The following is a 27,009-nucleotide window of genomic DNA, read 5'->3' on the forward strand; positions in this document are numbered from 1 at the left end:
CGGAGGTGGCCGGGGTGAAGGTGACCCGTGGGGCCGGGCTGCAATTGAACAACAGCGGCCTCAGCGCGGTGCCAGTTGCCGATTCAGCACTTTCGGTTTCGGTTTTGGCCTTCAGGAGATCAGCTGGCGTGCGTGCTCAGGGTGGCGAGGTGCCTCCTGGGCCTCTGCCCGAGGCTTGCTTCCATCTGCTACTGGTGGGCCTAACGCCTCCGACCCCTACACCGACAGTTTGTGGTCCTTTCGCTGGCGCCCGGCAAACCTCTTGATCGGAGGTCCCATTGAGAGACTGCGCTCACATGGCGGGCAAAGGGGGTCCGGAGGGGCGCAAGACCAAGGCTTCACTGCGCGGGGGAGCGGTCCAGAGCAACAACATGGACCGCTATACCCAGGGCAGGGGGTCCACTGGCGCTGCTGGCCTCTCCCTGGATGCTGCAGGGGGAGGCACGACCGTCTCTGCGGAACCTTCCCTACAGGACATTATGGGCGCCATCGAGGGCATCAGGGAAACCATCGCGACGCAATATGAGGCCCTGGCCCGTAAGATCGACACTGTCGCGATCGACGTCACCCTGATTCGGGCCGACCTCTCTAAAACCAACGAGAGGGTCCAGGCCCTTGATACACGGACCTCCACCCTGGGTGCGGAGGTGTCGGATCTGAGGGCCGCGCTTGGGGACATCAGAGTGGTCAACGACCATATGGCCCGGCGGCTTGAGGACTTCGAGGGACGGGCCCGACGCAACAATATCCGCATCATTGGGGTACCGGAGTCCTCCGACAGCCGCCCGGTGGACCTCGTGGTCGAGGAACTTATCCTGCAACAGCTGTCCCCGGTTGGCCTAAGCAAATTCTTCGCTGTGGAGCGGGCCCATCGAGTTCCGGGCGGCCGGCCGCGGCCGGGGGCCCCCCCGAGGCCTATCGTGGCTAAACTGTTCCACTACAGGGACCGCGATGCTATTCTGCAGGCTTCACGGACCCGTGGCCCGGTCCGCTACGAGAACTCGACCATCAACTTTTATCCGGACTTCACACAACTGGTCCAGAAACAGCGGATGGGATTCCAAGGGGTGAAGCGCCGTCTCCGCGGGCTCGGCCTGAAGTATTCGATGATCTACCCGGCGAAACTTCGAGTGGAGCATGGAGAGCGGACAGCCTTTTTTGACTCTCCTGTGGCCGCAAGTGACTGGCTGGACTCGCTGCCGGACGGGGGCGGCCGGCCCGGGCCCTCTGGGGGCACCGCAGGTGACGGGTCCCCTTAGACTGACCTTTGGTCCTTGCTTCTGCGGTTTTGCACTGTACAGTTGGGTCTTACTTCTTTTGCATACTGTGTCTTACCAGGACCCGTGAGGGGTGCGGGCGGGTTCGGGTCCCTTTCCTCCTCCGGGGTCTTTTTGTAGAATGGGGTTAGTGGGGCGACAGGCACACTGCAAGTTGGGGGGGGTCTTTGGCCCGCAGGGGTGCAGGGTGGGGGGCGTTGGACTTGGGGGGGGGTCGGGGGGGAAGAGGGGTTGTTTTGTTGTGTGTTTTTTGTTTACAGGGCGAGGTATTGATTTTTATCCATATTTGGGAACAGTGCTGCGGGCTGGGGGCCTCTTGATCTATTGGAGGGGATGGGGGGAGACGGGTTGAGGCTTATGTCGTGGAACGTCAATGGGTTGGGGGACCGTATTAAGCGGGGTGTTGTACTGCAATATTTGCGTCGTTTGACTCCTGATGTGGTGTTTCTCCAGGAGACGCATTTGGTCGGCAATGTCTGCCATGCGATGAACAGGGGGGGATACCGCCTCGTAGCCCATTCTGGTTTCACAACTGGCTCCAGGGGGGTGGGCATTCTCCTGCGAACCTCCCTTCCGGTGGAGATCACGAGGATAGTCTCGGATGACAGAGGGCGCTATGTGTGTTTGATTGGGAGGTGGGAGGGGCAGCCCCTTACCCTGGTTTCAGTCTACGTCCCCCCGGGCCTCCAGAACTCCACCTTTACTGACTTGGGTCGAATGCTGCTTGACCTTCCGGACGGCCTCCTGCTCATGGGCGGGGACTTTAATTCTGTTGTTTCGGGTGAACTGGATCGTCACCCACCGAGGACCCTCCCCGCTGCCCAGTCATGGCTGGGTGGGATGTTGGAGACCTTCGGCTTGGTGGATAGTTGGAGACTAATGCATCCGACCCAGTGTCAGTTCACCTTTCATTCGGGGGCGCATGGGAGTCTCTCCAGGTTAGACTACTTCCTTATGCCCGCGGCGCAGACTGGTCGGATTCGAGAGGTCAGACACCTGGCGCGTGGTATCTCCGACCATTCTCCGCTGTGGCTTCTCTTTGACACCGGGTCGCGGTCCGCAGGGCGGATAGCTCCCATTAACCCCTGGTACCTGCGGGACCCTGTGACTCGTGACAGCCTGGTTAAGGCCATGGACCAATACTTCAGTGAAAACGAGGGGTCGGTGTCGTCTGCGTTGTCCCTTTGGGAAGCCTTTAAAACTGTGATACGCGGACACGCCCTCGCCCAGATAGTGGTGGCCAAGAAGGTTAGGAGCGAGGCGGTGGTGAAGCTGGAGACTGACATCTCGGGGCTGGAGTCGGCCTTGGAGGCGAATGTTACTCCGGACGGGCTACATGCCCTTAGCCTGAAACAGTTCGAATATAGGTCCCTGGTCACTGACGCGGCCAAAACTATGTATAGGGAGCAGCAGGGCCGATTGTATGACGCGGGGGACAAGGCGGGAAAGTTGATTGCGTGGCTGGACAAACAGGAGAGAGTGAATCGTGTGGTCCCCGAGTTGCGTGCTGCGGATGGTGTGTGTGTGACTGAGCCGGATGAGATTGTGGAATGCTTCGCTGACCACCTCCGGGCGGTGTACTCCCCGGTGACCGACAGGGATGAGGATGACTCTCGCCTCCTACTGAGAGATATTGCTCTGCCCGGCCTGTCCGTTGAGGACCGGGAGCGGCTGGACGCCCCCTTATCGTCGGATGAAATAGCGACCGCGATTCGTTCCCTTCGTTCGGGCAAGGCTATGGGTCCTAACGGTCTGCCCATTGAGCTATACAAATTGCGTCCTGATAAGCTTGCGCCCTTCCTCAGCCGCATGTTCCGCGACTCTCTTGCGGCGGGTTCCCTTCCGGCCGACCAGCGCCTGGCCACTATAGTCGTTATCCCCAAGGAGGGCAAGCCGCGTGACCGCTGTACTTCTTACCGGCCTATTTCACTGCTCAATGCGGAGCCCAAAATCCTGGCGAAAGTCCTGGCCAATCGATTGTTGAGTGTCGTGTGCGACCTTATTCATCCGGACCAATGCGGCTTTATCCCGCACCGCAACACCGCTCTTAACTTGCGGCGTCTGCACGGTGCCCTTGCCAGGGCGGAGTTCCTCTCCGAACCGGCCGTGCTGGTTTCTTTGGATGCCACGATGGCATTTGACACTATTGAGTGGCCATTCCTCTGGGCCGTCTTGGATAAATTCGGCTTTGGAGAGGGATTTATTGGCTGGGTGAGGCTCCTTTACACGGGACCCATGGCTCAAGTGGTGGTGAATGGGCGGGTCTCTCGGCCCTTTGCCCTTGGCAGGGGCACGAGGCAGGGGTGCCCGTTGTCCCCGTTGCTTTTTGCTCTCGCCCTGGAGCCACTCGCTGCCTGGCTCCGTTGGGAGCCCTCGCTTAGAGGGATCCGGTGGGGCCCGGGCTTCGAAGATCGGGTCTCGCTTTATGCGGACGACATTCTCCTGTATCTCACCTCACCGCGGCAGTCACTCAACGTCCTCTTTGACGTTCTGACCTCCTTTGGGAACAATTCGGGTCTCACGATCAATTGGTCTAAATCCTGCGTTTATCCCATCTCTGGTGGTCTTCCTCTCCTGCCGCCTCGGCTCCCGATTCAAATATCTCTGAGCGGCTTTAAGTACCTGGGGATATACGTTTCGCTGGACCCGGTGGCACGCTATGAGCAGAATCTCCTGCGTCCACTTCGGCGACTGCGGGAGGACACGGCCCGGTGGTGCAGGCTGCCCCTGTCCCCGCTGGGTCGGGCCGCGCTGTTTAAAATGATGTCCCTTCCCAGGTTCCTCTATGCACTCCAGAACTCCTTCGACGTTATCCCAGTGGCCTACTTTCGAGAGGTGGAGAGCCTGCAGAGGAGACTGGTGTGGAACGGGCGGGCGCGTATTGCTCTTGCCAAGCTCACTCTCCCCTGGTATGACGGGGGCATCGCGCTTCCTGACATTCGCAGGTACTATTGGGCCTCGCAGCTATCTGCCATTAACCACGCCACTTATGCGCCCGGCTTGAATCCGGCGTATGAGATGGACAAGTTCCTGCTTCCCGGCGGGAACTACAACAGGGCACTTTATTCTCGCCTGGCTGGCCGGACCCTTACGGGTCCTACTAAGATTGCTGTGCGGACCTGGAGGGCTGCCACTGCGGCCATGGGCTGGAGTGAGCGATTAACATGTGCTACTCCCTTGTTTGCCTCCGACCGCCTGGGCAGCTTGTGGACCACCAAGGGGTTTGACCAGTGGGACACGATTGGTATCAGCAAAGTGGGAGACCTGTGGCACAAGGGCGCGGTCAAGACTTTCGCGGTGCTCCGGGCCGAATACGAGCTGACCGACAGGGAGTTCTTCCGCTACGCCCAGGTTCGACACGCCCTGCTCTCGGTCTTCGGGGAGGGGACCAAGATCCCTGTTTCTTCGCCCCTCGAGGACCGCATACTTGACGGACATGTCCCTGATAGTACTATTTCTTTAATTTATAAAAAATTGATTAATCACCGGGCGGACCTCCTGGTGCGCCTTCGGGAGGCTTGGACTGGGGATGGGGTCGAACTGGACGACGAAGATTGGCAGTCTGCACTGTCGTCCCCCAAGGAGGTTGCCATTCCGGCTCGTCTCCGGTTGGTACAGCTCAAGATTCTCCACCGGGTGTATGTGACGGGTCCGCGCTTGGTCTCGATGGGATTTTCCGACGACGGGCTCTGTAAGCGAGGCTGTGGGCTCAGCGCCACCTTTCTTCATATCCTTTGGGAGTGCCGCGAGGTGGCGGACTACTGGCGCCGGGTCCACACGGTTATGGGACAGGTCACTGGGGTTGTGCTGCTGCCGGAGGTGCGTCGTTGTGTCCTGAATGTGTGGGAGCCCAATGACTACAGCGCGGCTCAGACTCGGTGGGCGGCCCTAGGGAACATGATTGCTAAGAGGGATATAGCGCAACTTTGGGGCGCTCAACGGCCGCCCACCGTGTCAGTATGGAAGGAGAATATGGACTGGTGTATGTTTAGGGAGAAGACAGTGTATGTGGCCCGTGGCAAGCCGGGGGCATGGGGTAGAATTTGGGGGCAATGGAACGCATATCGCGGAGGCATCTGTACGCCCCCCCTGGTAGACACTGATATCGCCATGTCCCCCTGACCCTTGATGGCTCCTGGCGCTTTTTGTAACAACTACATTTGGACGTTCATCTCCCTTGACCCCCTTCCCCCCCCTCCGTCCCCGGCCTCCCGGTACTCCTCTCTTTAGCGGATTGCTCAATTGTCCTGACTGGAGTCTCCCGGGGGGAGCCTGACCCGCACTGGTTTCCCTCATAACTCGCCTTTTGTTTTTATTGTCTTTCCCTTTGTTTTTGTTATTGTTGGACTGACGCTTGCTGTTCTTCGAGGACTATCTTGAGCCACTGCGGGGCAGTGCCCTGGGAACTGATTGTAGCCTTGATATGTGTGTATTTCCTTATGTACCTAGCGGCCGGCCCGGGTGGTTGTAGGCCCATACTTGTAACCGAATTATTGTTCAATAAAAACTTTTTCAAAAAAAAAAAAAAAAAAAAAAAAAAAAAAAAAAACACACCCTACAGCCAGAGGTACAAGACATACTTTTTGAAAGCAAGTGTTGCAGGGGGAAGAAGACTGAAAGTGCAATCTAGGTGGTGCACTCAGGGGAACAAATGGAATAAAGAGGGGTGCCCAGCATAGGCGAAGACAGGCCCTCCCTTGACCCTTGCTTCGCCCAGGTGCGTCCTGAGCAGTGGGGAAGTCACCAGCACTTTATAATGCACAACAACAAGAAGCGGGAGGGTCCCACCTCCTATGCTCTCTCCTTACTGTGCAGAGTGTCTTCTGGGGATTGTGGTTCCCCTACCCCTCCCCCCCCCCCCCCCCCCCCGGCTTCCAAAGCGTCTCAAGCCTCGGGGAAGTCACCAGTGCTTTATAGTGCCCAGCAAGCAGGAGGGGGCCCACTTCCACCCCCCCTGCACTCCCTCCTTACCGTGTAGAGTGTCTTCTGGGGCTTGTAGTCCCCCTTGGATGCCAGCGCGTCCCCTTCTCATATTGTAAAAGTGGTAAGGACAACAAAAGATCCGAAGAGAATCTCATGTGCCCATTTCTCATATCTTAGATAAACATGACAGCGGGAATAGAAGTTGTCAAGGCCTTTCCTTTTGTGGAATGTGCAGTGGCTTGTTTGGGTAATTTTCAATTGGCTTTCTGTAGGCAAACATTAAACAATACATTAGCCACCTGGTTATTGCTGATTTGTCTAAGGCCCAATTCTTTTCTGCTATCATCAGCAAATAGCAACAAATAGGCACCGTGTAGCATGAAGTTCATTCATTCTTTCTGCATACCATTTTAGCTTTCAGTATATGAAGGGCCTTGTCTTCTAAATCTGATGCTCTTTAACAAACACTGAGAAGGAGAACGAAGTGAAGTAAAATACTATTGTTATGAGGAATCCATTTTGACTTGTTAAAATCCCTTCACCACAATACCATTTACCATCTGAGAATCTCTGTATTTAAATTACTCTTAGTGAAGAAGTGATCATTCAGTGTGAAGGGCTTGATTTTACAAAATGTGCAAGTGTAAATGAAGATGACATGGCAGCGCTATACCCCTCCCCAGAAAATGAGACCTTGGTAGGTGGGGTTACTTTAATCAGGGAGTCTTTAACAATTGATCGGAAAAAAGTTGAGTCCCTGCATTGCTGAGGCAGGTTTACATGTCTGTAATCTAAACCTTCAGGTGACAGGCCATGAGTTTGAGTAAGCTGAGGTAATTATGTAGGATTTTGTCCACATCTGGGTAAGATCATGCGCCATTGCCTGTGAGAAGCCTTGAGAGATGTATAATGCCGAAACGATGTGTGGTGGAGATCTGGGTACCACATTTACCTTGCCCAAGTAGGGCCATCGGGATCACTTGGCAATGCAATGTTCTCAAAATGGTTACTACTTAAGATAGTAGGGAATGAATGAACAAGATGAAGATTATTAGAGAAATTCTCTGCTCTTAATGATTAAAAATGCTTCCCCCATTGACCCCTTTCTGGGTACCCAGACCCCAGGTGTTGGAATTTTGTGTCTCTGCCTCATATTGAGAGATCACTTGATCTCCTATTTCTAGATATAGAGCATAAAGAATTGTCCATTTCGGTGTAAAACCCTTCCTTGCTCACCTGAGGTTCAAAGTTTCTCTCAGACAAATCTCACTGTTCTTAACTCCAGAATATAGCTATGCAAACAATTTTTGTTTCAGAAATGGGAGTTCCTGGTGAAGGATAGGCCCATTGTTTGCTCCCAATCGACCTGGAAAAATATTACAATTGAAACATGTGGTAGTTATGGTTAATGGGCATTGCCTTCGAGAGGCTGCACTGCTTGATCTACCATACTAAAGCCTTAGAGCTTGTCGTAGCGGGCTCTACTGCCTTTAACAAGGGAGGGAGCCTTTAATGGCTGGGAGAGCCGGCAACGGCGAGCTCTAAGGCTATTAGAACTTTCAACCTCTAGAGGGCAGAATGTTCTAATTACTAAAAACAAAGGTCTCTCGGACTCTGAGAGGCCTTTATTCACAGCAGCAACTGTAAAAGGAAAACAACATTAGAATGTTGCTCTCCAGACTTCTACCAGCCAGTAGAAGCCCAGAGCACTCCATTGCCTACAATAGAGTGCTCGGCATTCCAGTGTTCTAATTAAGGTTGTCGCCTATGATCATGTACACATAGTATACCTCCCCAGTTCCTTGAGATGTGAGTGGATCAATGTTAGAGTTTTTTGAGGATTCCAATGTCATTTGAGATGTCATCAGTGATGTCATGAGTGATGTCACTGACCATGTCATGAGTGATGTAATATGTGACGTCATCAGCAGTGCATTGCGGGCGCGCGAGTTATAGTTAGCTGAACTAACTATAACGGGGGAATTTCAATGGTTTTGTACAAGTGAAAAGTCCAGCGAACTATAACACCCCTGAAACCTATGGTTTTTTCAGTGAATTTCTGAGGTTTTTTAAATGCTAATTCCTAACTATAACGTGCCTGAAACCTATGGTTTTTTCTGTGAATTTCAAAGGTTTTTTAAATGCTAATTTCTAACTATGCCTACAGAGATAGGACATGTGAAGAAAGAAGAAAAAATGCACAGAAAGAAAAAAAAGAAGTGCAGAAAGAAGCAACAGAAGTCCTCAAAGACGAAGAAAAGTGCAGGAAGAAGGATAACGTGCAGAAAGAACAAAAAGAAGAGCAGAAAGAAGCCTTGTTGCAAAATCATCCTGTACCCTCAACTTTTTCAGACGGATACTGGTGGTAACTGAGTCTGACTAACCAGTCCTAGAGCCAGTGCTATGTTAAAAGACACTTAGAATACAGTGAAAACACCTACATACACTAGGGAACATTATGCGTTGGGGTCCCCCTGTGATTAGCATGACCGCCTCTGTAAGCCCCTAGCATATAATAGGGCAGGGGGATTAAAACGACCTCTTAAAACAGGCCACAGGGCGTTTTTGCACACGTTAACTCAGGCCCCGTCCCCTCCCTTCACCACTGTGTAAACACGCTCTGTGTCCGTTTTTAGTTGGGAGATTAAGTTCATTTGAATCCTGAGGGTCCCTAGGGTCCAACTAGCCCACTAGGTACCTCCAGTAAGTGCCACAGAGCTGCGTTGCAGAGAGGTGTAAAAAGTGGCACAGCCTGGACCATCTCTCTGCAATGCAGCTCAGTGGCGCTTACTGGAAGCACTTGGTGGGCTAGTTAGCCCCCAGGGGCCCTCAGTATTGAAGGGAAATTATATCCCCAATTTAAAACGTGCCATAGTGCGTGTTTGCACACGTCACCTCAGGCCCCGTCCCCTCCCTTCACCACTGTGTAAACGCGCCCTGTGGCTGTTCTAAGTTGAGAGATTAAATCCCCTTGAATCCTAAGGGTCCCTAGGGGCAAACTAGACCACTAGGTACCTCCAGTAAGCGCCACAGAGCTGCGTTGCAGAGAGGTGTAAAAAGGGGCTTGGCCTCAGAACACCTGTCTGCAGCGCAGCTCCCTGGCGCATACTGGAGATGCCTGTTGGGCTAGTTGGCCCTCAGGGACCCTCAGTATTGAAGAGGAATTAATTCCCCAACTTACAACTCGCCAGGGGGCGCGTTTGCAGAGTGCTGCAAGGAGGGGGCGTGGCCTCCGGCACGATGCCAGTCTTTTATTTATTTTAATTTTTTAAGAAGGGGGGCTGTGTGGTTCCCCTTCTTATTCTAATTTATTGGCCCTGATGACCCCATCCCCCAGGGCCTGTCTCCTAATTATATTTTTTTTACCCCAATCCCCAGGGCCGGCCACTGTTTTTTATTATTTTAAAAAAATATATATTTATAGACCCACCTAGGACATGCTGGACAAACCGTACGTACCTATCACCATGACGATTTGAGTGATATTCATTAAAAGGCGACTATGCATACAATGAATCCACGTGGAATGTATTTACACCACTAGTGAAGCTCTGACATGTCTGATGCCCTACCGTGCCTAATCCCGGTAGACACCCTTGTCGTTTATTTATACAAACATGGGTAACTATTGATGGGCACATTTAATACACATGCACACCAAGCCATTCAAAGGGGATTCGACAAAAATTCGACCAAAACTATGTAAGAAACCCCCCTCACGGTTAATAAAACACACATCCACTGCCGGATGTGTAATACTTTTTATTTTACTCTCTGGAAAGGGGACGAACATCACTTGAGAGTCACAGCGCGCTCCTGGCAGAGCCCAATGCTGTGTTACACCCACCATTGCCTGCCGAGTGCCACACACCTCTGTGTTGTATTCCACCAGCTAGTGCATATGCTATGACACTCTCTAGCCCATGTGCACTGTAACACCACCCCGTGAATATGTCATGCCACACTTGTCTTCGCACGGGTTATATTGCCCCATCTAACGTGCCTTCCTCGATGCCTATGTTATAACGCACAGTGCTATGCCATACATATTACAATCTGGGATCCATATCTTTGTCACAGTGCATATGCAATGTTACACTCCCCAGCACATATTTTATATTACAACTTTAGAGACTAGTTAGGTTACACAACACTGCCCTGTGCATAATACACTCCAAGGCGCACATCGCATAGCACGCGCTAGTGCCTGTGCTATCTCGCGCTCTCCAATGAATCTGTCATTGCGCACAATGTATTGCATATTATATTTCACGCCCGGTTCATCTTATATCACACTTTTTGGTGCATAGTTTATACCATACACTATATCTAGTTTTCATTTTCAATCGTGCTCTCAGGACTATGTTCTATATAACACTGTGTTCACCTACCCTTTTCACGGGCATTACATTTTGCGATAGGGGGTGGAGGGTCAGGGGGTGTTTCTGCCAAGTGAGCCCGGAGTCACAGTCACAAACGTCCTCTTCTTCCTGAATAAAAGTGAGATTATGCTGCATACTTGTTCATATTTTAAGTAGTTCGCACAGACACACGTTTTAAAAACAATAAAGTTCCTAATACCCGCCTTCTCTGAACAGTTAGCTTGCTGCCCCATCCCCCTCCTCCCTATCCTCTGTTGTGTGAATCCATGGACTAGCCTCCTCCCTCCTGCCATGCATGGTGTGATGTGCTGCCACTGCCCTCAATTTAGTATGATGTACCAGTCCCCTCCTCCTGCCCTCCATTGCCCAATTCTATGCCCCATCATTGACCTCCTGCTTAAACTCTGTGCTTAGCTTGCTGCCCCTATTCTCCTTCCCCCTGCCCTCCGATGTCTTTGTGCATGCCCCTGCTCCATCCTTTTTGCCCACCATGTTCCATGGACCTGCCACTCCTATCTACTCTGAGTGTTCTGTTGAGCTGCCACTCCCCCCCACCTGCCTAGCATTGTCAGATGACTGTAACCTGTCCCTGCCACCTCCACCCTGCCTGTCCACATGCCATGCCCCTATGCTCTTCCTCCTGTCCTACATGGTCCATTGTACTGCCACACCCTTCTGCCCTCCCTGGTCTGTTGTGCTGCAACTGCTCCTCCTGCCTGCCCCGTGCGGTCTGTTGTGAGGCCCCTTCCCCTGAACTTTCTTGTCTGTGCACAGGTCCTGACCCTCCCTTCTATCCTCCATCATCCTTTGTGCATGCCCCTGCACCCTCCTTCTTGCCCATCATAGCCATTGTGCTGCCACTAACCCTCCCACTTGCCATGCATGGTCTTCTGTGCTGCCATGGCCCCTCCCACCTTCCCTGTGTGGTCAGTTAGCTGCCCCTGACCCCCTCCCACCTTCCCTCCATGGTCTGTGTGTATGCCATCACAGTCTCACTGTTGCTCTTCATGGTGTGTCTTGCTTCTAGTGCCCATCCTGCCTGACCTCCATGGCTATCTTGCTGCTCCTGCCCTGCCCCCTTACCCCCAGCCCTCTGTTTACATGTGCAGACCCCTACTCCCTCCCTCCTGGCTTGTCTGTTCCATTGTAATGCCCCTGATCCGTCCCTCCTGCCCTTTATGGTCTGTTATGCTGCATCTTTCTCTCCTGTCTGTCCATTATGGTCAGTTAACTACCATTGCCTCTTGCCCCTCTGTTCTCTGTTGTCCATGTGCATGGTCCTGTCCCCTCCCTCTTGCTTTCTATGGATTGTTGTGCTGCACTCCCGTCCCGCATGCCCTGTGTGGTGTATTGTGCTGCTGCAAACCCTGATGCCTGCCTTGCAGGGTCAGTTTAGTGCACCTCTCCATGCCCCTCCTGTCCTCTGTTATCCAAGTCCATGTCCCTACCCCATTTCCTTCCATGATCCAATGTACCATACTTGCGAACATTTTGAACTTGGTAAGAGGGAGTTTTTGAAAAAAAACTGTGGTATTGATTTTCCCCTTTGAGTTACATTGAAAAAGAGGAGATTGTAGACAGGAGACGGATCCAATAAAGCCCATTTGAGCTTAAAAACATTGGACGTTTCCTGGCTGAATCGGGTCTGTTGGCATGTATGGTTGTACTACCCTTGCCTCTTCCTTCTGACCACAATGGTCTATTACATTGCCACAGCCTCTCTTGCAAGTCCTGTATTGTTGGTTTGTTGCCCCTGCCCCCCTTTCCACTGCCCTCCATAGTCTGTTGTGCTGCCACGCCCTTCCTGCCTGCTCAGTGTGGTTAAATTGTTGCCTTTGCACCCTCCTACCTGCCTTCAATTTTCAGAGTCCGTGCCCCTGGCCTCTGCCTCTCAACAGTATCCTAATGAACAACTAGATTGCTAACATTCTATATTTATTACAAAAGTGTGGAACGCCTGACGTCATCTTGATGTAATCAAAACTGTAATACCTAGAGCATTTCCTTTAGAAATTACATATATGAGAGGGTCTTATTGGCATCAAAATTATGGTTAGTGCTCTAAAAGACTAAAATAAGGACATATTTTCTGAGTTTTCAAATAGCGACAAAGCACTTTTAAATTATTTGTTATCTTTATGTTTTTTTATCCAGTTGACCACTTGATTAAATGTTGCACTTAGGGGAGAGGATGTGGTGTTACTTCCAGAACTGCAGACTTTGCAACTGGGGAACCAGGTTGGAGTTTCTGCTTCAGCTCGACATTCTGTGATTTTGGTCAAATCACTTAGTCTCCCCATGTCTACAACCAAAATGAATTTGTTCTTGTGTGATGTAACCAATGCTCATGTAAAGCACTCCAATACCTGACAAGTCTGCACTATATAACACTGCAAAAACATAAAATAATAAGTGTTTTGCACACTTCTGTCATTGGGCTATATGTGGGCTACATCTGGGTGATTTTGGGCTACATTTGGGCTCTTTTGTCTCCGGTGGCCATCTTGGGAGATTTATTTGTTATGAAGTTTCCTAATTTCCTCATGTACTGCAGTCTCCTCAGTAGGAAATGCTTTCAGTTTTTTACTTTGATTCCATCATAAAGGTATTCAGATATGTCACATATTTGCCATAAATTCTAAAAGTTAGCACTCTAGTTGCTCATTAGATCACTGTAGTAAAACAACTGTTCACCATGGAAGTCTGCTCCTGGTATTAAAAGTGCATGTTTCAGTCTGCATGTCAGAATTTTTTAATGAAATAGAAGAGGATTTGAGAAGTCACTCAAAATGTGCCCTCATTTTCTTTCTTCAGCATTAATCATCATTTCTACGGCAAAATGAACCCCCTCATTGTGTTCCTTTTTAAATTAAATGTTTTAAGTGTTACCAGTTTATTCCAATCAAGATGGCTTCAGGTGTGCCATACTTTTGTCATAATGAAGACAGTAAGCGCTCTGGTTGTTTTTCAGAACACTCTGGGACATTCTGTCATTGGGCTATACTTGGACTACATCTGGGTGATATTTGGGCTACATTTGGGCTCTTTTGTCTCTGGTGGCCATCTTGGGAGACTTATTTGTTATGAAGTTTCCTAATTTCCTCATTTACTGCAGTCTCCTCAGTAGGAAATACTTTCAGTTTTTTACTTTGATTCCATCAAGAAGGCATTCAGATGTGTCACACATTTGCCATAAATTCAGAATGTTAGCACTGTTTTTGCTCATTAGATCACTGTAGTAAAGCTACTGCTCACCAGGGAAAACTGCTGCTGGTATTGAAAGTGCATGTTTCAGTCTGCATGTCAGAATTTTTTAATGAAATAAAAGAGGATTTCAGAAGTCAAAATGTGCCCTGGTTTTTCTTTCTGCAGCACTAATCATACTTGTTATGGAAAAATGAACCCCCTCATTTTGTTCCTTTTTAAATTAAATGTTTTAAGAGTTACCACTTTAATCCAAGCAAGATGGCTTCAGGTGTGCCATACGTTTATCATAAGTAGGACTGTTAGCGCTCTAGTTGTTCTTTGGAACACTCTGGGAAGCTGCAGTAGAACACAAAGGAATCAACTGACAGTCTCTGCCCTTGTTGGATGTGCATGTTTTACTGAGAATGTCAGACTTCATTCTCACATGACTGAGAAAGATAATGTGAATTTACAGAAAATAAGCTCTCAGTTTAGCTTATAGATCACCTTCCAAACCTCTGTGGGAAAAGCATGAGAAAATATTTTTCTCTCAATCATGATATCCCAGCAGAAGGCTTTTTCACATGGTGAAATCACCTTAGAACATACCACAATTCCTAAAATGAGTATGGTACCATCAACAAATGATTTATAATGTAACTAAAGTCTTAAAACCTTCTATTAACTGCAATGCTTTTAAATGAAGTGCTATCATGTATATTGGTCCCAAGATGGCTGCCAACACTTCTTGGATGAAGTGCTGACAGCCAATCAGATCTCAGGATGAGATGTGTGGTTAGGCTTCGCCCACATATATATATGATTTTACTTTTGATTTTCTCAGGAACTACTGAACAGATTGACACCAGACCTGCAAAAGGCACTTCCCTGAGCTGAGGACTACCTCTCTGCCAAATTTCAAGTAATTCTGTTCAGCCGTTCAGGCTGTACCTTGGACTAAAGGTCCCTATGGAAAATTGCATGGGGAAAACGTGTTTTGGGACCCCCCTTTTTTCTCAGCCCCCGCTTGACGAATCCCCCCGAGACTTTCAGGGTAGGAGCGGAGCGGAGCACCCCACCTATTTTGAAAATTTCGCGAGGATTCGTCAACCGGCGCCAAAGTTATTCCAAATAGAATGTTGCGGATTTCCTATGGAAACACGGTCCTAACTATAACTATCTACTGGCGACCGCCAGTAGATAATATATATATATATATATATATATATACATATATATATATATATATGAAACAACACAATCCTGCTCCACCACTTGACGGCAAAACAACAGGTGCGGACCACAACGTATTCCAGCAAGTGTCTTTTATTCTTTCAGCAGTGCAAATCCAAATTCAGCAAAATGTTCATGAGCAAGTGCTCAGCATGACGCGTTTCGACCTTACGGTCTTGATCATATATATATATATATATATATATATATATATATATATATATATATATATATATATATGCAGAGAGAAGGAGAGAGAGAGAGAGATACTTATAGGAGTTTTCAGTCAGCCCTCTTCAGCCAGGTCTGTTGTGTCATTCACATTTTTCTTCCACCCACTACAGCACGGGGCAATAGGTCAGTCCACTTCACTCATTGGTTAACTTCATTCTGAGTGACAGCATTGTGCTCTTTCACTGAGAGCTCATCCACACACAGTGGATATTTTCATTGCCAGTGACTACTATGGCAAGTATGTGTTTTGCCACAAAAAATATTTTTGCTTTTCGATATTTTCCTTTTTTAAACTGGTGTGGGCCCGTCAGCTCCTCCAACAAAAACGTTTTACAAAAACCATGACAAAAGCAAAGAAGCACAGACAAAGCCAAAAGCCTTGCGGCCAACACTAGACATATTGGCTTGCCAATGCTCATTTTCTAATGCTACCAAATAGAACAGTCTTCACACAACGTGTGCCAGCAGGTTTATTGTCAAAATGTGGTTCTCACTGTGTCCTGGGCAGAGCAGTTTGAAACAATGGTTCGAGACTTCAGGAGCCCTTATGCAGGTCTTTCAATTAGACCTGTTGTGCTCAGCAAGTGACTTCCCCACTATTCACAACAGTGGTTCTTAACCTGTAGTCCGCGGCTGCTTGGGGTCCACAAGCTTACTACAGGGGTCTGCAACTGTTTAGAAAACTACATATTGTTAGTGGATTAACAAATTATATACACATAAAAAGTAAAATCTAAAATCTTAAAATGCTCTGTAAATGTGAAGAAATTTGTAATTGGAGGCTACGAATTCATTTGGTATCTGTAGCACTAGTATACACAGAAAGAGAGGATGCATTAGGAGCAAAAAAGACAAGGTAATAAGCATGTTGCTTTGTCTTTTAGAAATACAAATTATTTTTTTAAAGCTTTTCCATTAATGTTTTGATGTTTGTACATATTTTTGTTTGTGCATAAAAGGAACTATATAATAATTTTACATTTCTTTGATGCATGCTTGTTTCTGTACTTACAAACTGTAGTTTTGGGTATTTTGCTTAAAAAAAACATAGAAATTCCTGAGTCAGGGGTCCCAGTCTTAAAATAGTGAGACAGTGGGCTCCACAAAAATCCAAAGGTTAAGAAACAATGACTTAGAGGGTTTGGGCACTACAGCTACTACAATCTGCTTTCTTAAGTTCTATGCACTTGGTCTCATGCATCTCTGTGGATTTAAAAGAAGAGTACACAAGGGAACATGCTCATTCTGGGGCCACACAGCAGAGAATTTCATAGCTAAGAACACCTTCTATGCTAGCCGAGATTTCAAGACTTCTAACTATCCAATCAGGGATTTCTCCAACAGGAAAGCCTCCCACCTTTTGGTACAGTGTGGCAGAAGGCTCTCTCAAATCTTCTGCGTGATTAAAAGAGGACATACATCAAGCTCTTTAGCCAGCTACTCTGTCTTTTGTGTTCCCTTTTCAGCTAACTTCGAAGTGTTCCGTTTAACAAGGAAGCCCTCCCAGAGAAGAGACTCCATGACTGACCACTGTCTTCACTGGAACAAATACCCACAATCACCCTAACCTTGTAGGAATCATCTGTAGCAACAAGTAGCTAACTTGTGGAGGTTACATCAGCACATAGAAGTTTTATCCAGACAGTGACATGCCCAGACTGGGAATCAAATGCAAAAAGAACAATTGATGGACAGAATGCAGAACAATGTCATACATTCACCCCAGTACAAAGATCTGGGCATTAATCCATTGTTTTTTGCTCCCCATACCATTCCAGCTTGAACCCAGTCATATGTAAATCAGTCTTGACCCTGCGCCCATTGGGAACAGTCCGATCCGAACTGCCAGGCTAGGTTCTTCCTGGACTGGAAACAAGCATCCTAGGACCGGTTTTGGGGTTTCAAGGATAGCTTGGCTCCAGCGGCATGGAGAGCACGGGACCCAAGTCTGGGCATACCTGTCCCACTCGGGGTGACAAATGCAAAAAGAACAATTGATGGACAGAATGCAGAACAATGTCATACATTCACCCCAGTACAGAGATCTGGGCCTAAATCCATCATTGCTTTGCTAACCATGCCACTCCAGTTTGCCACTGGATTCAAGCTAGCCTGGCTGATGAGGGGTGATGCCCCGAAACCGGTCCCAGGATGCTTGTTTCCGGTCTGAGAAGGACCTGGCTTGGCAGTTCAGGTTGAACTGTTCCCATAAAGCACAGAGTCAAGACTGATTTGCATATGGCTGGGTCTAAGCTGGTGTGGCATGGTGAGCATAAGAACGATGGATTTAACCGAAATCTCTTGACTGGGGGTGAATCTTTTATTTGCTCTGCATTCCGTCCATCATCTGTGTGTCTTTAATCAAAAGTAGCCCTGCAAGAATGCTCAAAGCAGCTGCACTCCCTTACTCCTTTCTATCACTCTCTCCTCCCATAAATCTATTCTATTGATCTCCCCATCTCTCCTCTCTCTTCCCCCTCCCTGATCGCCCTCAATCCCACAGAAAGATAGAGACGCTCCTACTGTACCTGCTGCAATTAACCTTGGGGAGCTGGAGAAAGGAACAGAGGTGCTAGGAGTGATCCTGGTCCTTCAAAACCTGGCCTCCAGTAGTTCCAGCCCCCCAAGAAATGCATAATGGCAAACATGTCTAGTCCCACGCTTTATGGATAACTACAAGTCCCCATATGCCCGCAAGGCCAATACTGGTTGTGTATTCTGGCTCATAATAATATTCTTTCTCCAGTCCTAATTTAAAAGGTACATTGAAGCTGTGCAGAGCTGACTACAGGTAGTGACATAATGTAGCCATATTGTCACTTAGGGATAGAATTAAAGGGAGGACTACATGATCAGTTTAACTACTGAATCTCACTCATGGTAACCGGTGGCTGCCCTTTCAGGGATATTGGGGCATATTAACAAGCGGCAGCGATAATTATCGCTGGCCGAGCCTGGCGCGAGTTTCCCTATCGTCGGCTATCGCTGGAATTCATCGCCATATTTACAATGCTTAGCGGATTGGCGATGAAAATTCCAGAGATAGCAGGGAAATGTCCCAACATTGCTGGAAAACCAGCGATGTTCCCTGCAAAACAGCAATGACCTTGCTGATACGACCCGGTGGTCGTAACCCCACATTCCACCTCCCATGCAAAGTATGCCTAACACTGGATTTTAGCAGACGTTAAAATCCAGCGTTAATGGCCATTTAGGGTGATTTGGTTTATCGCTACGCCGGCCGGGACCTTGTTGTAAATATCATTAAAGATGCGATGCAAGGCGGGTGCTAAGTCACGGAAACAGGCGCAAGCGTGTCCTTGCTAATATTGCGATAAAATTATCACCGCTTTTCGGCCAAAAATGGACGCTAAAGCGGCAATAATTTTATCTCCCCCTCTTGTTAATATGCCCCATTGTTCTTTAGTGCCATGAAAGTATTTCTTGCAAAGCACTTTCCAACTTAACACATCAGTACTAGGCAAACATACACAAAAGGTCCAATCCTTTATTCAGAAGTGTGGGGTAGATAATAAAACAACTGGGTGTAAGGACTGGAAAGATATATTTTGGATCGTTAGCACAGATGATGCCTATTATGTGTGATCAACTAAAAAAGTTTTCAGAAGCAAGATAGTGAGAGAGGCTTTGGTTCTGCTCCCTTGTTGGTTGTCCTCCCTGCTAGCTTTCATTTGGGGTGGACGTTGTGTGCTTGCACTGAAAAGCAGGGCATGTATTGTACAGATTAATGTCTATATGCAACCCCTGATTGAAATTATAAAGGCGCATGGTTTGAAATTGGTGAACTATGCCGATGACACCCAAATCTTTTTTTACCTAGAGGGAAATCAGTCGATTCCTTTGACAGCTTTCCATGATTGCATGCAAGATACTGCATGTTGGCTTAGAGCTAACTCACATCAGTTTAACTCAGATAAGACTTAAGTTCTATATTGTACTACAGGGAGGGATCACCCCCCCCTTTTCCTGGAAATGTTTGGCCCCCTCCATCTACGCCTACTGTGGCTCCGGTCAAAGTGGTACGCAATTTGGGAGTTATGCTCAATGCTACTTTGACTTGGAAACGCATGTGAACAAGGTGGTAGGGAACTGTTTTTCTCTGATCAGAGTTCTGAGCAAGATTCTCCCGGTACTACCAGTGACGGCCAGAGCGCTGGTCGTTGGTAGTATCATCCTCAGTAGATTAGATTATTGTAACGCCCTATTGTTGGAGGCCCCTAAATCTTTGATTGAACGCCTTCAAAGAGTTTAAACTGTGGCAGCTAAACTGGCTCTGAATAAACTACGTCGTACATCGGGCTCGTTGGCCCTTACAGAGCTTCATTGGCTGCCTTTACTGCAGAGGGTCCAGTTTAAGTCCTTATGCCTGGTCTTTAAGGCCTTACATGGCCTTGGACCCATACCTCTTCAAGAGACCTTTGCATGGTATATACCAACAAGGTGTCTCCGTTCTGCCACTTCCTGTTTGGTGAAAGTTCTGAAGATTCGGAGAGTCAGGTCAGGGGGTAGAGCCTTCAGTTATGCTGCAGCTAAGCTCTGGAAGAGCCTTCCTTTGGAACTTGGACAGTCTCATGATCTTATGCAATTCAGAAAGAAGGTTAAAACTTGGCTGTTCCCTAGAACATGACGGCCTTGGAACTGTCCCGCTTGCTCTGTTCCTGTTTTTCCCCAACCGTTTGGTGACCTGTCATGTAACATAGCGCCAAGGTACCCGTTGGGTGATAGTTGCGCTTTATAAAAACCATATACATACATACATATAAAAACCGTATACATTCATTATGCTCAATATAGTGGGCATGAGGTGGTTGTGGTGAACAGCCAATAATCAAGGTCTTAGGCCTTACTGATATATTGGGAAAAGTTAATTCAGATGCCATATGTTTAATCCGTTTATTATGAAATGTTTTGAGAAAGGTTGTAGGCTTAATATGAAAAGCATATGTTAAAGCCAATAGCCCATTATTGGTGAATTTGTATCACACTGTGTTAAGTGTTTTCTAACATGCAGTTCTACTGACTTCCATAGTAGGGAAGGGTTTTCGGAATCTTCCTCTTACAAACAAATGTCATTGTTTTTTATGGCTGGCATGATAGCTCAGCTGTCTGCAAGGGCTTATGCCATCATCTACCTTCTATACAAGTATTTGATTGCAAAATAGTTGTGTTAGTCAGTCCAAGAAGTAGTTTCATGCAGAGACAGGGACATTATTAATGCAGGGCGCAGGTCAACTGCAATAAAAAGGGTGTTTGTATGGTTTAACTTCCGTGACCTATACCTTAAGAAAGGGTTTCATATTGTGAACTCGCTGGCAAGGATTATAAGAAGGTTTTTACATTGAACTGATTGCCAAACACCATATAAAGTGGTTATACATTGTGAACCCTCTGACAAATATAACACGAAGGGGTTTTGTAATGTGACCTCCTTCCCAAACACCATAGGCAGGGGCTTAACAGTTTGAACCCTCTGACAAATGTAGTAGGAATGTGTTTTAGGTGTTTTACATTGTGAACTCTGACAAATTTAACAAGCATTGGCATAGCCAATAGGTCTCGCTTTTGGGACTTTATAAGTATTTAGTTATGCAACTGTTGCATAGTTAAACACTTATAAGGTCCCAAAAGCGAGACCTATTGGCTATGCCAATGCTTGTTTCACTTCCATCTGGGCCAAAAACAAAGGCCTGATTTAAAGGTTCATCAGCGCTTCTTTTGTTTTAGTTTAATCCTGGGTGGGAGCTATCTGTAGCCTAAAACCTATACGCCAATGCAATGGAGGGAAACAAAGGCACTCAGGTTGTTATAGTTTCAGAAATATTTAACAGAAACTATGAACTGGAGCCGGGGCTTTGACTTTGTTCAACCCCTGCAAGTAAGAGATGCATGCACTGTAAGAATGTCAGGAGCATCTGTATTAGTAATTACACAAATAGTGATTTAAATAGAACTTAGTAATTCATTTATTTATTTGCTTTGTATATACCTACTCATTCCATTGTAGGTTGTCAGAGCGCTTTGCATCACACACATACACATATTATACACAGACAATACATCATACAAGTGTGTAAATCAAAGTGCAGGAAATGTTATATAAGGCAATGAGGGTTACAATGTATGGCCCATACTGCTAGGCTTTATATTAAATAGTGCATGGTCGGGAGAAATACAAAGTCAGAATATAAAAGTAGTTGAGGTTATCTGCACCAATTAGGCAGTATCACTCCGAAAAGGAACCCTTAGTAGTAATCTAAGAAAAATGATAGCTTGAGAAAAAAACAATAAGGTTCTAACCCCACCATAGCTAGCAGCTTGCATGCAGCGCCTTAATGGCACTTCATAGCTCACTGTTCTATAGTATAAGGATTACAACGTATGAACTGCAAACATATGGATCTCTGTGTCAAAGGCAATGATCAACTTACTTATCTACCTAGAATACAAATCTGTGATCTTCTTCTTATGCAATGTGTTTTTCAGCAGATGCAGTAACACTTTATGCTACTTTATGAGTCAAAACTTTGATTAGATAAAACACAGATCAATCCTGGAACCACCAGAATTATCTTACCATTATTATCCAATGAAAGTACTAGGCACACAAAGATCTCAGCGGCCAGTGCCTTCACTCCATAATATATTTTAAGATGCAGCCACTGTGTGACCAATTGGGTAAGCCAGAACAGACTTGATGTCTCATTTGTCCTTAGTGCCAGTTTCTAGGCAGCAGAGTAAAAAAAAAAAAAATATGTAAAGTTGACTGTTAAACACAGTTTTTCATGACTCTGCCCTTTTGTGCCTCCACTCCATTCCTCTGCCACACCTTGACCAATTCATGGGTGCCAGGAGCAAATATTTTCTATTTTCAGCACCTGCACCCAGTAAAATTAAAAGCAGGTTGGGTTGGATTTGTGGTCAGCCTGGCCCCACCCGGCCACCTCCTGTGGCACCCCAGCAGCCCCAAAGCCTGCCCTGCATCTTCACCTCCGCCTTCCCCACCACCACCCTGTGCATCGCGTTGCCCCTCCTCCAACTCCCTCTACACCCGGTTACCATTAGCTCTATTAATGGGGTAAATGGTAGCAGAGATGTCCCTGAAATCAGGTATAAGCCCACGGCAAGGGAACCGGTAATTACAGGTGGACATGGTTATTACCGACCTGGAGACTGAAACCCCTCATTGCACGGTGCAGCGATGCAATTACAATCCACAATGTTGGCATATTTGCCCTGTCAACTCACGTAGGCCTTTAGTTGTTCATATGTGTGATGGAGAGCAATCATTCGTTACAATAACACGCAAGCCAGTTAATCACTTGCATATACTGTAATAAAAAAGAGAAGGGTTTGTCCATGTGTAATGTAACTGGTGCTCATGTAAAGCGCTGCTATACCTTCGGGTTGTGGTTGCGCTACACAAAACTGCAAACGCAACCCAAAAATGACTTCGGTAGTAAAGTGAAACATTGTAGAGCTTAGAGTCGCCTGTGTGAGAGCAGCTCACCGATGTATTTTGTAAAAGGAACTGGAAGCACATTGCGTTGATGGGCAGCTAACATCTTTGGAGTTACAAACATGACGTAGGTGCAGGTGGAACATCCTCATGTGTCAAATATGTTCCCCACATCAACATCAGTTTACCATTTTAGAGCGTCTTGGCACTTCTACGCTCTGTGCCCCGTCACCATCACTCCATAATTCATAGATTTCCAGGTCAGAGAATGCCCTTCTCAAATATGCGCAGATATTTGCACCATTCTAACGAAACCCAGGACCTTGTTAGACTACTGGATTAATGGCTTCAGCTTTGTGGTCGCCGGCCAGAAGGAGCGTGGTATGCAAGGGTGGTATGCAAGGCACATGGGCACATGGGCACCGCTCTGCCTGCTAAGCACGGGAGGTGTGAATGATGATAGCAGCCCCTTTGAAGCTTGTTTACTGAGAGGTAATAAATAAAGATGCGCAGGAGCAAGGAGGGACGAGCAGCGAGGCGAGCCAGATGGTCGCTGCAGGGAAGGATGCCTGCTTTGATAAGCGGCCGCTGAATGATGTCAGTGTTTGTCCAGAATCTTATTAAATCAAAGCTTTGCTTATATTGGCTCCATGAAAAAAAAAAACGAGCCAGGAAAAGTTGTGATGTCAGATCTTCAGTGTGGGATACCCGCTGTATAAAGGAAGGCGTGTCCAGGAATGGATTTAGTCAATAAAAGATGCCGCATTTTGTGTTAATAAAAAGCTAACTTTAAGTTGCATACAGGTTTAACCCTCAACATTAATGCTGTGATATGGTACGACTCGTAGAAATGTACAGCGGTGACATGAGCAGATATGAGATAAGAGCTGGGAGGGTATTAATGAAAGTGGTCAAGTCCTGGTGGGTAGCAAGTAACCAATATTAAGAAGGCACATCAGTGCTCTGTTATGCTGTGATTACTTGCTGGTAATCGTCATTATACTTTGTCCTGTGCTTCCTCGTCAACGCCCTTACTCTGGGGGAAGAATCATGACAGGGAAACAGACAACTGTGCTACCCTTTAAATAAAAAAACAAGTTTAGGGAACCTTGGAAAGCACTGCGATAAGTTGCTTTGGTTGTGTGACACGTGGTCATGTTAATTAACTTTCAGCTCCGTTGCGGGGTTAAGAAACGCCAGGATGAATCGCAACGGTAAATTACTTTCATCTTATGTTGTCAAACACTCGGTTATATATGTTTAAATGCCCCAATACAAATACTGGCTCCATGCACAAGAATATTTGAGTTGAAATGCAGTATTGCGTTAATACGCCTGCAGCTTTAACAAGAAGGGCTGGGCAAGAAGGGAGGGGGGAATGCCAGCAACAGAGGAGCCACAGAGGAGCCCGCGAAAGTGAAAGTGATCGCTACGGAGTTAAGACACACGGCGCTGCGCGTGCACGTTCACGTGCACTGTAGCTTTAGGCCACGGCAGCACTTTGAAAAGCCCAGATATAAAATGTCTCTTCGAGCCTTTGGCTCACGAGACCTAAAAAGGAAGGGGCTTTACGTTATAAACTCTCTGAAAAATGCAAAAGAAAGGGGTTTTACATTGTGAACTCAATGACAAACATCAAAGAAAGAAGCTTTACATGTTGAGATGGTTATATTTATGTTCAGGTTAAAGCAGAAGTTTTGCTTTATTGATTATTAAATGTGCTGACAAAGCATTTAACATATTGAATGACTTGGCAAAGTCTGTCACCTCTTTGATTAAGAAAAGCCTCATGGTGCACAAATTATCACACAATACCTCAAAGATAGCAGTAGCAGATTGCATTTACAGGGTTAGTTGTTTCCAATGGTAGCTCTTAAGAGTATGTGATATGCACTCTGGTTAATATGCTAGGCCCTGTGGTGTAGCTTTCAATTTATATTTCCACCTGAAATCTTAAATATATTTGCCATTTTGAGTATAGTATATTGTTATGTGTGCATTATAGTACTTTCACTTTATTAAAGAAAGAACACAGATTGGGCACTGATGTACTGAGTGTTATTTCTGTGTGTTGTTCAGTACTGAGTTGCTAGGTCACAGCACATCACTGAGTCAGCCTGGATTGCTCTGCCTCAAAATCCTGAGAGCTTTGAACTCTTTGACAAATGCACTAGGAAGAGTTTATTTTGTGACGCTTTGACAAACATCGTAGTGAGGGAATTTAAATTCTTGACACTGAGAGACCTTCTGACACAGATCTTGATTTTACATGGTGCTATAGAGGTCGTGCTTTCACTGCATACATTTGCAAACATATGTTTAGTATAGTTGGTGTGAATTAATGTACTTTTCGTTTTTAAAATGAAAAACACTGGACATTGATTTATTAAGAATTATTCTGCACTTCGTGGAATTCCTTAACCTTCACTTAACCCTTTTTTAGTTGCTTTAATTCCTTTTTTTGATTACACTGTTGATATTAAATTCCCAATACGATATAAGGCTTGTAACTCTAACTTCCCTCTTAAACTAGGGGAATGTCTTCCTTCCGTTGTATGTTTGAGGACCAATAACCTTTTGACTTCCTTATTAAAGATGCTGTTGGTTCTAGTGAATTATCCTTGATTTGTGCCTCTGTCGCCAGCTCTTGGTCCTAGGTAGTATGAATACAAATGCTAGCGTTACCATCAGCCCTGATCTTACCTTTCTGTCTGCATGTCAACAGGATTACTGGTACACGTTACTACCTTTTGAAGAGCTTAAGCAGAATTCTCCCTTGCCTGATCAGGATTATGAGTGCAATACTGAGAGGCTTATCTAAATAACATACATGTTGTCTTCAGATTGCACAAAATGGGTCTGCCATGTCTAGTACCTAATTTACCTCAGCACATTCCTCCTAAATCCCAGTTGCACTTTGTTACCAGGTTACCAGTGAATAAATGAATCTTGCTTAAGACAGTTTTCATGGTGCACAAGATACATGGTGGCACTAGTCCTGAGTATCTCAGCTCTTGGCTTCAGCTTTACACGCACTCTCACATGCTTTGTTTCTCTTCTCATGCCCTCTTGGATGTGCCCATGCTCCACTGCACAGAACATTCAGCCATTCTTTCTTGGTTCTTTCTTTTACTCCCATGTGTAAAAGAGTCAGCTGATGTGAGTGCAGAGTGGGAGGGGTCCTGTCTTATTGCAGGGCACAGCAGCCCATTACAGCCAGACCTGTTGGCATCGCCATAGCTTGTTTACTTTACATTCCCATGGCAGAAGCTGAGTGGCAGTATCATTTACTCCCATCTATTTTTTTGTTAAGTTAGCACGTCATATTGCCCACCCACAAAATTGTTGGTCTGAAAGGTTTCACATTGTGCTTCAAATGTTCAATCTCTTGCACAATCTGTTATGGATATTTGCATAATCATTAGAATCAGTGCATTCAATCCAGGCTTCTCCAACAAGTAGCTCGTGAGCTATTGGCAGCTCTCCAGCTACATCTAAGTAGCTCTACTTTGTGCAGCCAACCTACTAAAATAAAAACATTTTCCTGGTTGAATTAATATTTGTATACCAAAATTGAAAGGTGTGTATATGAGATGCAATTGTGTGTTTTTCAGGACTCTTAAGCTGGTGTGTGGAGAGAATAGTTGTTTTTTCTAAATATATTTAAAGCTGGTATTTGAGTGATACATTATGAAGCTTTGGGGAGACTTATTACTCATATTATTACCTTGGTGCCATGGGCACTTCAGATATGGCTGTTCTGTATTTTCCTGGTATGGGCATTCAGAATGGATAAAGCCTTTTTTACCTTACTGCTGGTAACCCTGCCTGATCACCGCAGTTAATCTTGATTTATTGAGGCTACTCATGTAATCTTGACTGATGTGGTCACTAGTACAACACGATTATTAATAGTAGCTCGGAATGATTTTCATTGAACATAAGTGGCTCTTATTACAGAAAAGGTTGGAGGCCCCTGATTTAATCATTCTTCTTTTCTTTTTTTTTTAAAAGGAAACAAATGGCCTCATTATGGGTAAGGTAACTTGTGATGGCTTAGCTATGAAAAATCAATTTCTAGCTATACTCAAACCTTCCAATTCTAAATCTGCATCATGGTATTTTTATTTGTTTAATTTGTTTTAATCCTCAACCAAATTAAGCAGAAGTTCTTTGACGTGCACCTAATTTAATGAAATGTGACACAGATACCATCATGTCTGTCTACAGAGAATAGCACAAGCACCGTTTCAGGAAAACAATATAATTGCTACAAAAGAATCTTTTTTGTAATGAA

The 27,009-nt window shown here is 46.4% G+C and overlaps 1 protein-coding gene across 2 annotated transcripts in view; it reads right to left on the reverse strand.

Annotated features, from left to right (window-relative positions):
• Positions 1-27,009, reverse strand: part of PPP2R2C (protein phosphatase 2 regulatory subunit Bgamma) — a 577,160-nt gene that overhangs the window by 300,767 nt on the left and 249,384 nt on the right. The gene's annotated exons all lie outside the window — the stretch shown is intronic.

Source organism: Triturus cristatus, chromosome 2_2 (genome assembly GCF_964204655.1).
Source record: "Triturus cristatus chromosome 2_2, aTriCri1.1, whole genome shotgun sequence".
NCBI lineage: Eukaryota > Metazoa > Chordata > Amphibia > Caudata > Salamandridae > Triturus > Triturus cristatus.